We start from the raw sequence: 14,165 nt of genomic DNA on the forward strand, positions 1-14,165 counted from the left end.
TCTGAACCTATAACAGCCCAGGTGTCCTCGCCCTGCACTCTCTGGCTACACATCAGGACACACACACACACACACACACACACACACACACACACACACACACACACACACACACACACACACACACACACACACACACACACACACACACACACACACACACACACACACATATATATTCCATCTCCCCTAGTGACCATGCTGAGTGTTACAACACTCAGTTACTCAACTCCACTAACAATCCCCAATCACAGCTAATCGTCATATTACATTTGTTTACATGTAGCAGCCTCACAGCAGCCCAGACGAGCTCTTGGCAGCGAGTGTGTAGGGACAGAGAAGGTGAAGATAAGCTTTATAGGAAGTAAATGCACGGGTAACATTTCATGCTTATTTAACTGACACACCCAAACATTCATTTGGAGCAGGGAACTTTGATGGGGGTGGGGGCTATAAAAAATCGGAACTCATCATGAGGGCCTCAGTGGCTCGCGGGTCTGCAAACCAAAATCCATACCCACACATGCAGTCAGAGCCGGCCATAGCCTTTAAGGGGCCCGTAGCTACATTTTGATCACCAGTGCCAGGAGCGCCGGATGCATTATATCAGAAACAGACGCCTTCCTGGGTTTTCTTGCATGACAGTGTTTAGGGTTTTGGTGCAAAAAAAAACAGTCCTGTGGCTGAAAACAGCTCGTTGATGAGATCGGTCGAGGGAGAATGGTAATAATCGCGCAAGCGAACAGTCGGAGTGCAACAGCGGTGTGCAGAGCGGCATCTCGGAACGCACAACTCATCGATCCTTGTCCCAGATGGGCTATTGCAGCAGACAACGCCACTGGGTTCCACTCCTTTCAGCTAAAATCAAGAAGAAGCGGCTCTAGCAGTGGAGGCTGCTGAGGGGAGGACGGCTCATAACAATGACTGGAATGGAGTGAATGGAATGGCATCAAATACATGGAAACCATGTGTTTAGTGTATTTGATACCATTCCACCCATTCCACTCATACACATTAAACTGGCCGATGAATGTATAATTATATATATATATACAGTGCCTTCGGAAAGTATTCACACCCCTTGAATTTTTCCACATTTTGTTACATTACAGCCTCATTCTAAAATGTATTAAATAAATAACAAATAGTCAGCAATCTACACACAATACCCATATAAGCAAAAACAGGTTTTTAGACATTTTGGAAAATGTATAAAAGAACAAAAATAGAAATACCTTATTTACATAAGTATTCAGACCCTTTGCTATGAGAATCGAAGTTGAGCTCAGGTGTATCCTGTTTCCATTGATCATCCTTGAGAGGTTTCTACAACTTGATTAGAGTCCACCTTTGGTAAATTCATTTGATTGGACAGGATTTGGAAAGGCACACATCTGTCTATATAAGGTGCCAGAGTTGGCAGTGCATGACAGAGCAAAAACCAAGCCATGAGGTCGAAGGAATTGTCTGTAGAGCTTCGAGATCTGGGGAAGGGTACCAAAAAATGTCTGCAGCATTGAAGGTCCCCAAGAATACATTGCCCTCCATCATTCTTAAATGGAAGTTTGGAACCACCAAGACTCTTCCTAGAGCTGTCCACCTGGCCAAACTGAGCAATCGAGGGAGCATGGCCTTGGTCAGGGAAGTAACCAAGAACCTGATGGTCACTCTGACAGAGCTCCAGAGTTCCTCTGTGGAGATGAGAGAACCTTCCCCATGGCACTATCCCTACGGTGAAGCATGGTGGTGGCAGCATCATGCTGTGGGAATGTTTTTCAGTGGCAGGGACTGGGAGACTAGTTAGGATCGAGGCAAAGATGAATGGAGCAAAGTACAGAGAGATCCTTGATGAAAACCTGCTCCAGAGCACTCAGGACCTCAGACTTGGGCGAAGGTTCACCTTCCAGCAGGACAACGACCCTAAGCACACAGCCAAGATAATGCAGGAGTGGCTTTGGGACAAGTCTTTGAATGCCCTTGAGTGGCCCAGTCAGAGCCCAGACCTGAACCCAATCGAACATCTCTGGAGAAACCTGCAGCGATGCTCCCAATCCAACCTGACAGAGCTTGAGAGGATCTGCAGAGAAGAATGGGAGAAACTCGAAAAAAATACAGGTGTGCCAAGCTTGTAGCGTCATATCCAAGAAGACTCAATATTGTATGGGTGTAGATTGATGAGGGAAAAAAACTATTTAATCAAATTTAGAATTAGGCTGTAATGAAAAATCAAGGGGTCTGAATAGTTTCCGAAGGCACTGTATATAAATATATAGGGCATAGATATACAGAGCCATCAGAAGGTTGTAATACCCCTTGACTTATTCCACATTTTGTTCTTACAGCCTGAATTGAAAACATATTAAATTCACCCCTCTACACACAATACTCCATAATGACAAAGAGAACACGTTTTTTGAAATGTTTGCAAATTAAATACAAAAATACATAATTTACACAAGTATTCACACCCCTGAGTCAATACATGTTAGAATCACCTTTGGTAGCGATTACAGCTGTGAGTCTTTCTGGATTAGTCTCTAAGAGCTTTGCACACGTGGATTGTACAATATTTGCACATTATTCTTTTTTAAATTCTTCAAGCTCGTTCAAGTTGGTTGTTGATCATTGCTAGACAGCCATTTTCAAGTCTTGCCATAGATTTTCAAGCCAATTGAAATCAAACTATAACTAGGCGACTCGGGAATATTACATGTAGTCTTGGTAAGCAACTCCAGTGTATTATTGTACATGTTGTTTTTAGGTTATTGTCCTGCTGAAAGGTGCATCAAAGCTGGGACCGAGAGACTGAAAAACAGCTTCTATCTCAAGGCCATCAGACTGTTAAAACAGCCACCACCAACATTGAGTGGCTGCTGCCAACACACTGACTCAACTCCAGCCACTTTAATAATGGGAATTGATGGGAAATGATGTAAAATATATCACTAGCCACTTTAAACAATGCTACCTAATATAATGTTTACATACCCTACATTATTCATCTCATATGTATACGTATATACTGTACTCTATATCATCTACTGCATCTTTATGTAATACATGTATCACTAGCCACTTTAACTATGCCACTTTGTTTACATACTCATCTCATATGTATATACTGTACTCGATACCATCTACTGCATCTTGCCTATGCCGCTCTGTACCATCACTCATTCATATATCTTTATGTACATATTCTTTATCCCCTTACACTTGTGTGTATAAGACAGTAGTTTTGGAATTGTTAGATAGATTACTTGTTGGCTATTACTGCATTGTCGGAACTAGAAGCACAAGCATTTCGCTACACTCGCACTAACATCTGCTAACCATGTGTATGTGACAAATCAAATTTGATTTGATTTGATTTGCCTCCCAGTGTCTGTTGGAAAGCAGATTGAAGCATGTTTCCCTCAAGGATTTTGCCTGTGCTTAGCACTATTCCATTTCTTTTAATAGTAAAAAACTATTAAACAAGCATACCCATAACATAATGCAACCACCACCACGCTAGAAAATATGACACTCACACTCAGTGATGTGTTGTGCTAGATTTGCCCAAAACATAACGCTCTGCATTCAGGACATAAAGTTAATTTCTTTGCCACATTTTTACATGCAAACAGGATGCATATTTTTTATTCTGTACAGGCGTAACTACAATGTTTTTAATCCATCCTCAATTTTCTATCACAGTCATTCAATTCTGTAACTGTTTTAAAGTCACCATTGGCCTCATGGTGAAATCCCTGAGTGGTTTCCATCCTCTCTGGCAAATGAATTAGAAAGGACACCCGTATCTTTGTAGTTAGAGGCTGCATTGGTACACCTTCCAAAGTGTAATTAATAACTTCACCATACTCAAAGGGATATTCAATGTCTGCTTTTTATATTTGAACCCATCTACCAATAGCCGCCCTTTGCAAGGCATTTGAAACCTGGTCTTTGTGGTTGAATCTGTGTTTTAAATTCACCGCACGACTGAGGGACCTTACAGATGATTGTGTGGAAGATGAGGTAGTCTACAGAGATGAGCTCACTCACTCTATATTATTGCATATAGAGTGAGTCCATGCAACTTACAGTTGAAGTCGGAAGTTTACATACACTTAGGTTGGAGTCATTAAAACTTGTTTTTCAACCACTCCACAAACGTCTTGTTAACAAACTATAGTTTTGGCAAGTCGGTTAGGACCTCTACTTTGTGCACGACACAAGTAATATTTCCAACAATTGTTTACAGACAGATTATTTCAAATATAATTCATAGTATCACAATTCCAGTGGGTCAGAAGTTTACTATGCCTTGAAACAGCTTGGAAAATTCCAGAAAATGATGTCATGGCTTTAGAAGCTTCTGGTAGGCTAATTGACATCATTTGAGTCAATTGGCGGTGTACCTGTGGATGTATTTCAAGGCCTACCTTCAAACTCAGTGCCTCTTTGCTTGACATCATGGGAAAATGAAAAGAAATCAGCCAAGACCTCAGAAACAAAATTGTAGACCCCCAGAAGTCTGGTTTATCCTTGGGATCAATTTCCAAACACCTGAAGGTACCACGTTCATCTGTACAAACAATAGTACGCAAGTATAAACACCATGGGACCACGCAGCCGTCATACCACTCAGGAAAGAGACGTGTTCTGTCTCCTAGAGATGAACGTACTTTGGTGCGAAAAGTGAAAATCAATCCCAGAACAACAGCAAAGGACCTTGTGAAGATGCTGGAGGAAAAATGTACAAAAGTATCTTTATCCACCGTAAAACGACTCCTATATGGACATAACCTGAAAGGCCACTCAGCAAGGAAGAAGCCACTGCTCCAAACCGCCATAAAAAAAGCCAGACTACGGTTTGCAACTGCACATGGGGACAAAGATCGTACTTTTTGGAAAATGTCCTCTGGTCTGATGAAACAATAATAGAACTGTTTGGCCATAATGACCATCGTTTTGTTTGAAGGATAAAGGGGGAGGCTTGCAAGTCGAAGAACACCATCCCACCCGTGAAGCACGGGGGTGGCAGCATCATGTTGTGGGGGTGCTTTGCTACAGGAGGGACTGGTGCACTTCACAAAATAGATAGACTTACTTTGGGAAGCTTGTGGAAGGCTACCCGAAACGTTTGACCCAAGTTAAACAATTTAAAGGCAACGCTCCCAAATACTAATTGAGTGTGTGTAAACTTCTGACCCACTGGGAATGCGAATGAAGAAATACTATTATTCTGACCTTTCACATTCTAAAAATGAAGTGGTGATCCCAGCTGACCTAAAACAGGGAATTAGTACTAGGATTAAATGTCAGGAATTGTGAAAAACGGAGTTGAAATGTATTTGTAAGTGAACTTCCGACTTCAACTGTATTATGCAACTTATGAAGCACATTTTTTACTCCTTAAGTTATTTAGGCCGTAACAAAGGTGTTGCATTCTTATTGACTGAAGACATTTCAGCTTTCCATTTTCATTCAATTTTTTTGTTGAAAAAAAGTAATTCCACTTAGACATTATGGGGTATAGGCCTGTGACAAAAAAAAATCTCAATGTAATCCATTTTAAATTCAGGCTATAACATAACAAAATGTGGGGAAAGTCAAGGGGTGTGAATACTTTCTGAAGGCTCTGTATATAGTGCTTGTTGTTTTTTTTTTTGGTATATTGATCCATTCAAAAGTGGGGCCAGTTGCCCATGCCTGATCTTGAGAAAAAATATTATTGGTTATTATATTTCTGCAACAATTAAGTCAGACTATGCACGTTTATACACACACTTACAGCTCGTCTTTCTGATTTAGGATAAGGTATTGGACAAAAGGTTAAAAAAAAATGTGTTGAGGGGGGATAGGCTCTGGACTGTCTTCAGACACTTGGCTGGTGAGGGAGACTACTCTGCAGGCCATCTGAGAGAGTAGGAGGTGAGGACATGGTTCAGGAGGACACGGTTTAGGGGGTAGAGGGTTAGGGAGACATGAGTTGCACTCTGGATAGTGTCACTGTTTCGCCTGAGGTCAGCTGACTAAGCAAGCCAATCTATGGGCTTCAGATTAGATTGCAGCCTACATACAGTAAACCCTGTGTTTTGGTAGGCATTCTGAGGGGCTAGACACATCTACTACAGGCAACCCAATTGTTTATAGACACTGATATGTGTGTCTGTGCAATACTACAAATGTCTTGAACTCCCACTACTTATATATGGGCAGATATCGTAGATATGGTATTGCCAGATATGTTAGTTCACTTCATTACTTAATAAGGTAACTATTTCCTATAAGCATGGCTTGGAACACTAGAAATGCTGTCCCTCCCTTCATTCATCCATTATCTGACCTAAAGAGTGGACTACTATTCACTCTGTAGCCCAAGAACAGACCTTGTGTTTGTAGTCCTTGGGCATTAGTCTAAACTACACTGCACACACACCCAGTGGCCAGGCATCCCCCCCATCTCAAAGAGCCTCGATGTGACTCTCATGGTATGCGTCTCTTGGGTTAGAGAATGAATAAACTCAGGTTTATGTTAGAGAGTGAACAAACTCAGGTTTATGTTAGAGAGTGAACATTGTCAGGTTTATGTTAGAGAGTGAACATAGTCAGGTTTATGTTAGAGAGTGAACATAGTCAGGTTTATGCTAGAGAGTGAACATAATCAGGTTTATGTTAGAGAGTGAACATTGCCAGGTTTATGTTAGAGAGTGAACATAGTCAGGTTTATGCTAGAGAGTGAACATAATCAGGTTTATGTTAGAGAGTGAACATTGCCAGGTTTATGTTAGAGAGTGAACATATTCAGGTTTATATTAGAGAGTGAACATAGTCATTAGAGAGTGAACATAGTCAGGTTTATATTATAGAGTGAACATAGTCAGGTTTATGTTAGAGAGTGAACATAGTCAGGTTTATGTTAGTGAACATAGGTTTATGTTAGAGAGTGAACATAGTCAGGTTTATGTTAGAGAGTGAACATAGTCAGGTTTATGTTAGAGAGTGAACATAGTCAGGTTTATGTTAGAGAGTGAACATAGTCAGGTTTATGTTAGAGAGTGAACATAGTCAGGTTTATGTTAGAGAGTGAACATAGTCAGGTTTATATTAGAGAGTGAACATAGTCAGGTTTATGTTAGAGAGTGAACATAGTCAGGTTTATGTTAGAGAGTGAACATAGTCAGGTTTATGTTAGAGAGTGAACATATTCAGGTTTATATTAGAGAGTGAACATATTCAGGTTTATATTAGAGAGTGAACATAGTCAGGTTTATATTATAGAGTGAACATAGTCAGGTTTATGTTAGAGAGTGAACATAGTCAGGTTTATGTTAGAGAGTGAACATAGTCAGGTTTATATTAGAGAGTGAACATAGTTAGGTTTATGTTAGAGAGTGAACATAGTCAGGTTTATGTTAGAGAGTGAACATAGTCAGGTTTATGTTAGAGAGTGAACATAGTCAGGTTTATGTTAGAGAGTGAACATAGTCAGGTTTATATTAGAGAGTGAACATAGTCAGGTTTATGTTAGAGAGTGAACATAGTCAGGTTTATGTTAGAGAGTGAACATTGTCAGGTTTATGCTAGAGAGTAAACATAGTCAGGATTGCGTGTGATAAGAGAATGATTTAGCAAGGGGACGAGGTTATGTTTGAGGTTGTATGTAAGATAATTAAAAAAAAAAATTACATTTTACCTTTATTTAACCAGGCAAGTCAGTTAAGAACACATTCTTATTTTCAATGACGGCCTGGGAACAGTGGGTCAACTGCCTGTTCAGGGGCAGAACGACAGATTTGTACCTTGTCAGCTCGGGGGTTTGAACTTGCAACCTTCCGGTTACTTCATGTGTGTAGGATAATGAACAAGGTCTCTTCCACCAGCGGGTTCTCTCTCTGTCAGCTTTATATAGGCTTGCAATTAGCCTGGGGACAAGGTTAAGTTCATGTGTGTAGGAAAATGAACATACTGTATTTTCAGGTTCATGTGTGTAGGAAAATGAACATACTGTAATTTCAGGTTCATGTGTGTAGGACAATGAACATACTGTATTTTCAGGTTCATGTGTGTAGGACAATGAACATACTGTATTTTCAGGTTCATGTGTGTAGGAAAATGAACATACTGTAATTTCAGGTTCATGTGTGTAGGACAATGAACATACTGTATTTTCAGGTTCATGTGTGTAGGACAATGAACATACTGTATTTTTTCATGTGGTTCATACTGTAATTTCAGGTTCATGTGTAGGACAATGAACATACTGTATTTTCAGGACAATGAACATACTGTATTTTCAGGTTCATGTGTGTAGGAAAATGAACATACTGTAATTTCAGGTTCATGTGTGTAGGAAAATGAACATACTGTAATTTCAGGTTCATGTGTGTAGGAAAATGAACATACTGTAATTTCAGGTTCATGTGTGTAGGAAAATGAACATATTGTATTTTCAGGTTCAGGTTCATGAACATACTGTGTTCATAGGAAAATGAACATACTGTAATTTCAGGTTCATGTGTGTAGGAAAATGAACATACTGTAATTTCAGGTTCATGTGTGTAGGAAAATGAACATACTGTAATTTCAGGTTCATGTGTGTAGGAAAATGAACATACTGTAATTTCAGGTTCATGTGTGTAGGAAAATGAACATACTGTAATTTCAGGTTCATGTGTGTCCGGACTCATTATGAACGTTATGATGTAACATCCTGTAGATGTTTCACCAGTTCTGGAGAGCTGGTGAGAAACCTTCTATGACTAATAGATTAACAATGAAAATGCTGGAAAAATGAACAGTACGCGGCTCAAACAGAACACAGACTCTGTTACTGGTGGGTTAGGCCTGGGTGGCTTATTTAGTACTGGGTGGGGTATTTGTGCATTTAGTCCTGGGTGGGGTATTTATGCATTTAGTCCTGGGTGGGGTATTTATACATTTAGTCCTGGGTGGGGTATTTGTGCATTTAGTCCTGGGTGGGGTATTTATGCATTTAGTCCTTGTATTTATGCATTTAGTCCTGGGTGGGGTATTTGCATTTAGTCCTGGGTGGGGTATTTATGCATTTAGTCCTGGGTGGGGTATTTATGCATTTAGTCCTGGGTGGGGTATTTGTGCATTTAGTCCTGGGTGGGGTATTTGTGCATTTAGTCCTGGGTGGGGTATTTGTGCATTTAGTCCTGGGTGGGGTATTTGTGCATTTAGTCCTGGGTGGGGTATTTATGCATTTAGTCCTGGGTGGGGTATTTATGCATTTAGTCCTGGGTGGGGTATTTGTTTGAATGCAGGGCTGGATACTTAAATGCCCATTGCAGCTATTTTTATATCAATATCAAATCCTTTCTGGGTAACAGAACCTTACTGTAATAGATTTCCAGGAAAATGGAAAACTAGCTGTTATTGGCAGAGGTATGGAATTCTCTTTCTTATTGGTCTATTTGCGAACGTCACCAGGCAGGCCACAACTCTATCCCACCACAACAGGCTGTAATTTCAGGTGGTCTTTCCAAACAGCTCTTACACCGAAAGGGCATTATCATAATTTTCACAATTCCACAGATTATTCCAACCTTATAGTGTGGAAATATAAAACACAGGGAAATCACATTTTTGAGTACACTGAGCCTTTAAATATGCAGCATCACAAGCAGAGCAGTCAGAAGCTTGTTGCATAATGAATATATCTTCCCCCACGGTGAGAGTGGTGGGTGCAAACAGGTCCACACACACACACACACACAAAAAAAAACGCACACACACACACACACACACACACACACACACACACACACACACACACACACACACACACACACACACACACACTAATTAGTGCCTCTGCAGATTTTGACGCCACTCTCACATCCCCGTGGATCCTACAAAGAGCCTTCAGTATAGAACATCACGGGTCTGTGATTACTTGACTGGGTATCGTCGATGCTGGCAACAGTAGAGACCAATAAAGATGAACACTTTCATCTCTGATGCAACAGTCGTCTCTAAGGGCAGCTGTGGACACCAGAGACACTGGACCAAGGACAGGGCTTCAAAAAGCTCAAATTCACTCACCATTTCACTTCCCTACTTAGGCACATTGCTCCTCGGGGAGCAAGAGGCCATCAACCACTCCTCTCCATCTCTCTCTGTGTCACATTTACTCTCAGCAGTCCTGACCCCAACCCTGACCTCCACCCTCCTCCTTCCAGTCATATACTCACCCCCATCCTTAAAACCTCACTCGTATCCTCCTCACCTCACCCCTGTCCTGCTCACCTTACCCCGTACCCCTGCCTACACCCATCATTCCAACACTCACCCCATCCTTAACCCTCACCCCTGTCCTCCTCACCGTGCCTGCACGGATCCATCTATCATAACCTCAAACAGACATGTTAATGTAGTTCACTCCACCACCACACTTAAGGGAGCCCCATCCAAGAAGTTTGGCCTCCCCTACAAGGCACTTCTGAAGTAGGGGGACGGGGGTCAGTCTGCATACCCCCCCTAGTCTACTCCCCATGGGGACACTGCCAGGAAGAGGGTCAGAGGGGATAGTTCAAGGTTCAACGTGGCTCACTACAGAATGGGAACAGGATAGGGCTTCATTCTCTAAGACACATTCTGACTACTCACTAATGGAGTGTTAGTGTGTGCCCCTCTGTCCACCATCATTAAACTCTAACAGAGATTACCATCTGGTTTGAATCTCTTTATTCCACCAGAGGGCGTTGTTAAAATACAATATCTATAACCGATTCATAGACTGGAATCACACTGTCAATCAAAAGATTGACTGAAGTTGAACTGAAGATGTTATGTGATGCCAGAGATGCCTGATTGTTGATAACAAAACGTTTACATTGGACTTCTCTTACTTTTAATGAATGGATGTATGTAATGTTATCCCCCTGAGGGTTCAGATGAAGTCATTATATAAAGTATCTACTAAATAATGCATATTTTGAAGTGGATCAGTGGGACAGTTGTCTACTTTTATAGCACTGCTGAGAAACACATGTTGAAGCTTGATAACAAAAGGTCTTTGATTACTGTTTTTGATTGTCCACCAAGGAAATGTTGGAAAAGTTGTCCTTCCACCAGCTGTTGCTAAAGTAAATCCTGGGGAACACACACACACTCGCACGCACAAATGCATGCACACACACACACACACACACACACACACACACACACACACACACACACACACACACACACACACACACACATTCTGCATCGGTACGGTAGATTGTAAATTCCCTCCCTCCTTCAACACAAGGGAATCCTCTATTCACAAGGTAAATAGAGAGACGCATTATTAATTGATACCATTACACACACACACACACACACACACACACACACACACACACACACACACACACACACACACACACACACACACACACACACACAGCGCCCACTTTAACGACATGGAGGAAACAGCTGGTTAGACGAACATTGGAGAGAGAGAGAGAGAGTGTGTGTGTGTGTGTGTGTGTGTGTGTGTGTGTGTGTGTGTGTGTGTGTATGTGTGTGTGTGTGTGTGTGTGTGTGTGTGTGTGTGTGTGGTCAACCAGCAGAGTGGCTGGGGAGCCCAGTGAATTAGGGGAGCGAGCATCAGGGCGATGTTTGTTTGTGTGTGTGTGCGTGTGTGTGTAGCTGTTAGCCCAACAGTCTCTCTCTCTGTGTGCGTTTCTCTGATGTGAGACTGAGTGGCTCCACTCTGCCCAGGGTCTCTGTGGCCCCCCATCTGACACACACACACACACACACACACACACACACACACACACACACACACACACACACACACACACACACACACACACACACACAGGTCTGTGGCCCCCACTGTCCCCTGCTGAAAAGGATGCCTGTCGACTCTCTGTAGTGACAGAATGTTCTTTTTGGGGCAGGCTCCGGACACACACACACACACACACACAAATTGCCCTGACGCTCGCTCGCTTCCCTATTTCACTGAACTGCCCAGCCACTCTGCTGGTTGACCACAAATATAATAAGCTGTTCAAGTAGGATCAACCAGCCCCACAGATAGACAGTCATTGACCAACTTCATATGGAAAACAGAAACATGTATTCAGTCACAAAACTTTCGTTTAAAAACCACACAACAATCAGATATCCACTCATACTTGCATGAGACGCTGGGTGTTGTTTTGATAGTCCTGTCTCATTCCATCTCACTAACATGCATCATAGGGATTGTTGCCAAAATGCAGGAAGCTATATTTCTTTAATAATTCTAATAAACATCCCTTAACTATTCCATCCACGCATTTAATTGGTCAACAACCATCCTTCCCATCGCCAACTTCCATTCCTCCCAGCCTTAGAGAGAGATATGGGGAGAGAACCGCACTCAGAGACGTACGTCAACACTTGTACACCACGCATATGTGTGAACGAACCATACACGTTCTGTCACTCTAAGATCAATGGAATGACAATAACTAGAAATAACTGTATTTCTGTGTCATTTTAATCAACCTCAATAAATCAATGTCAGAAAGTGAGCCTGGGTATTTTCTAATCCAAGTGGAAGTAACTATTTTCCCCTTTTCAGTCTTTATGGTATATAAAAAACACCTATTCAAAAAGTGCAGTTTGTTACAGTTGTTCTTCTGACTTCTGAAATCTGTACACGCTACCAGCACTAAAATGCTACCAAATATTCCATAATAATAGCCTATGTTATAACACTAAATGTTACACTTCGAAACAGTAGAGAAAAATAAGTATAATAAGACGTAGCTGTTACCGTATAATTTTTCCAGCTGTGCGACGAGGTGATTTTGACACTGTCCAGTTGCGAATGATTGCACCTCGCAGCGACCTGGGAGGAACCACGTAACTAGCTAAGCAACAAGAAATGAACACACGAAGAAGAAAAAAAAATCTCGAAGTTGCTTCTTCTTATTGCTGCTAGTCAAACAAGCGTCTCCTGTGAGAGCAGCGGGCTATTTCAGGTGTGGCTGTGTGGCGTTCTTCCTTGGCTCTACCTAATAGCCGCCCTGTAGCCTTGCACGTCCCGTTTCTGGACCACTCCGAGCAGCAGAGGCGAATGTTCCCAGTTCCACAGCGCAGGTGATGTTTTCTAAAAAGTGTGATGGAATAAACTACAAATGTGGTCTATATAAAATGGGAAATCAATCTTTGGAATATAGCCTACAAAGTGCATATACACATCAGATTAACTTTTGACATCAGAATTTATCAGAGCCAAGAATTCCAGATAAAATCCATATTGCACAATGTGTGATGACATGCTGACTTGTGGTTTGAGAATGCCCCCCCCCCCTCCCCTCCCCGCTTACCCCTCCCTCCCTCCCTGGCCCTTTCAACCCCCTCTACCCTAGGCTAGTGGCCAAAAATGAACTGATTGAAACGTTTTTAGATACCCCTACCCGAGGTATAACAAAGCACAAGCATGTTTTTCCATTTCTATAAGGTCTCCCATTATATGAAACAGATGGTTGTATAAAAACATGTTACTACAAAAGTGTTTAAATTGACAGATATTGTGACACACCTCTTAACTCAAACAGGCCACATAAGCTTATGTAACCCAATATTGCAAGCTCTGACATTTCTCAAATTTGGAATACAAGTAGTCAACTGTCTGCCCTACATACACAACCTACCAGCATTAGGATATCATAAAGCATTTTGGAAATATAGACTGGAAAATACACAGATACAATAGGCGGAAATACAAACTATTCTTAACTTTTTGGTAGCTTTTCAATAGACTTTTCAATAGATACCCCGATGAAGACAGCTTGGCTGTCGAAACGTTGGTAATGAAATGTTTGCATCTGAGCTCCTAGAGTGTGCGGCTCTCTTTTATTCTTATTTTCAAGTTGTCTACTCCGCTAGCCAGCGCCTCGCCTAAATAGGTGTGCGTTTCTTTTTCTTCTAGCTTTTCAATAGACAACTTTCCAAGTCTCATTTGCTCTCATTCAGTGCTGTCTTGTCCTGCCTGAACAATGAAATGTGTACAGTAACACGTTATTTGATGTTGTGGCTATTGTAATTTACTCTAAGGCATGTGGGTTGATGTTGTGGCTATCGTAATTTACTCTAAGGCATGTGGGTTGATGTTGTGGCTATTGTAATTTACTCTAAGGCATGTGGTGCTCAGACACCAA

At 41.6% G+C, this 14,165-nt stretch overlaps 1 protein-coding gene across 1 annotated transcript in view; it reads right to left on the reverse strand.

Annotated features, from left to right (window-relative positions):
• The window catches only part of hapln1b (hyaluronan and proteoglycan link protein 1b), a 31,708-nt gene extending 18,446 nt beyond the window's left edge, over positions 1-13,262 (reverse strand). Inside the window, exon 1 of the mRNA XM_029688984.2 lies at positions 12,776-13,262. The gene's annotated coding sequence lies outside the window, so the exon portion shown is untranslated. The remainder of the gene's footprint in view (positions 1-12,775) is intronic.
• Positions 13,263-14,165: the final 903 nt, after the last annotated feature.

Source organism: Oncorhynchus nerka, linkage group LG19, assembly GCF_034236695.1.
Source record: "Oncorhynchus nerka isolate Pitt River linkage group LG19, Oner_Uvic_2.0, whole genome shotgun sequence".
In the NCBI taxonomy this organism is placed as follows: domain Eukaryota; kingdom Metazoa; phylum Chordata; class Actinopteri; order Salmoniformes; family Salmonidae; genus Oncorhynchus; species Oncorhynchus nerka.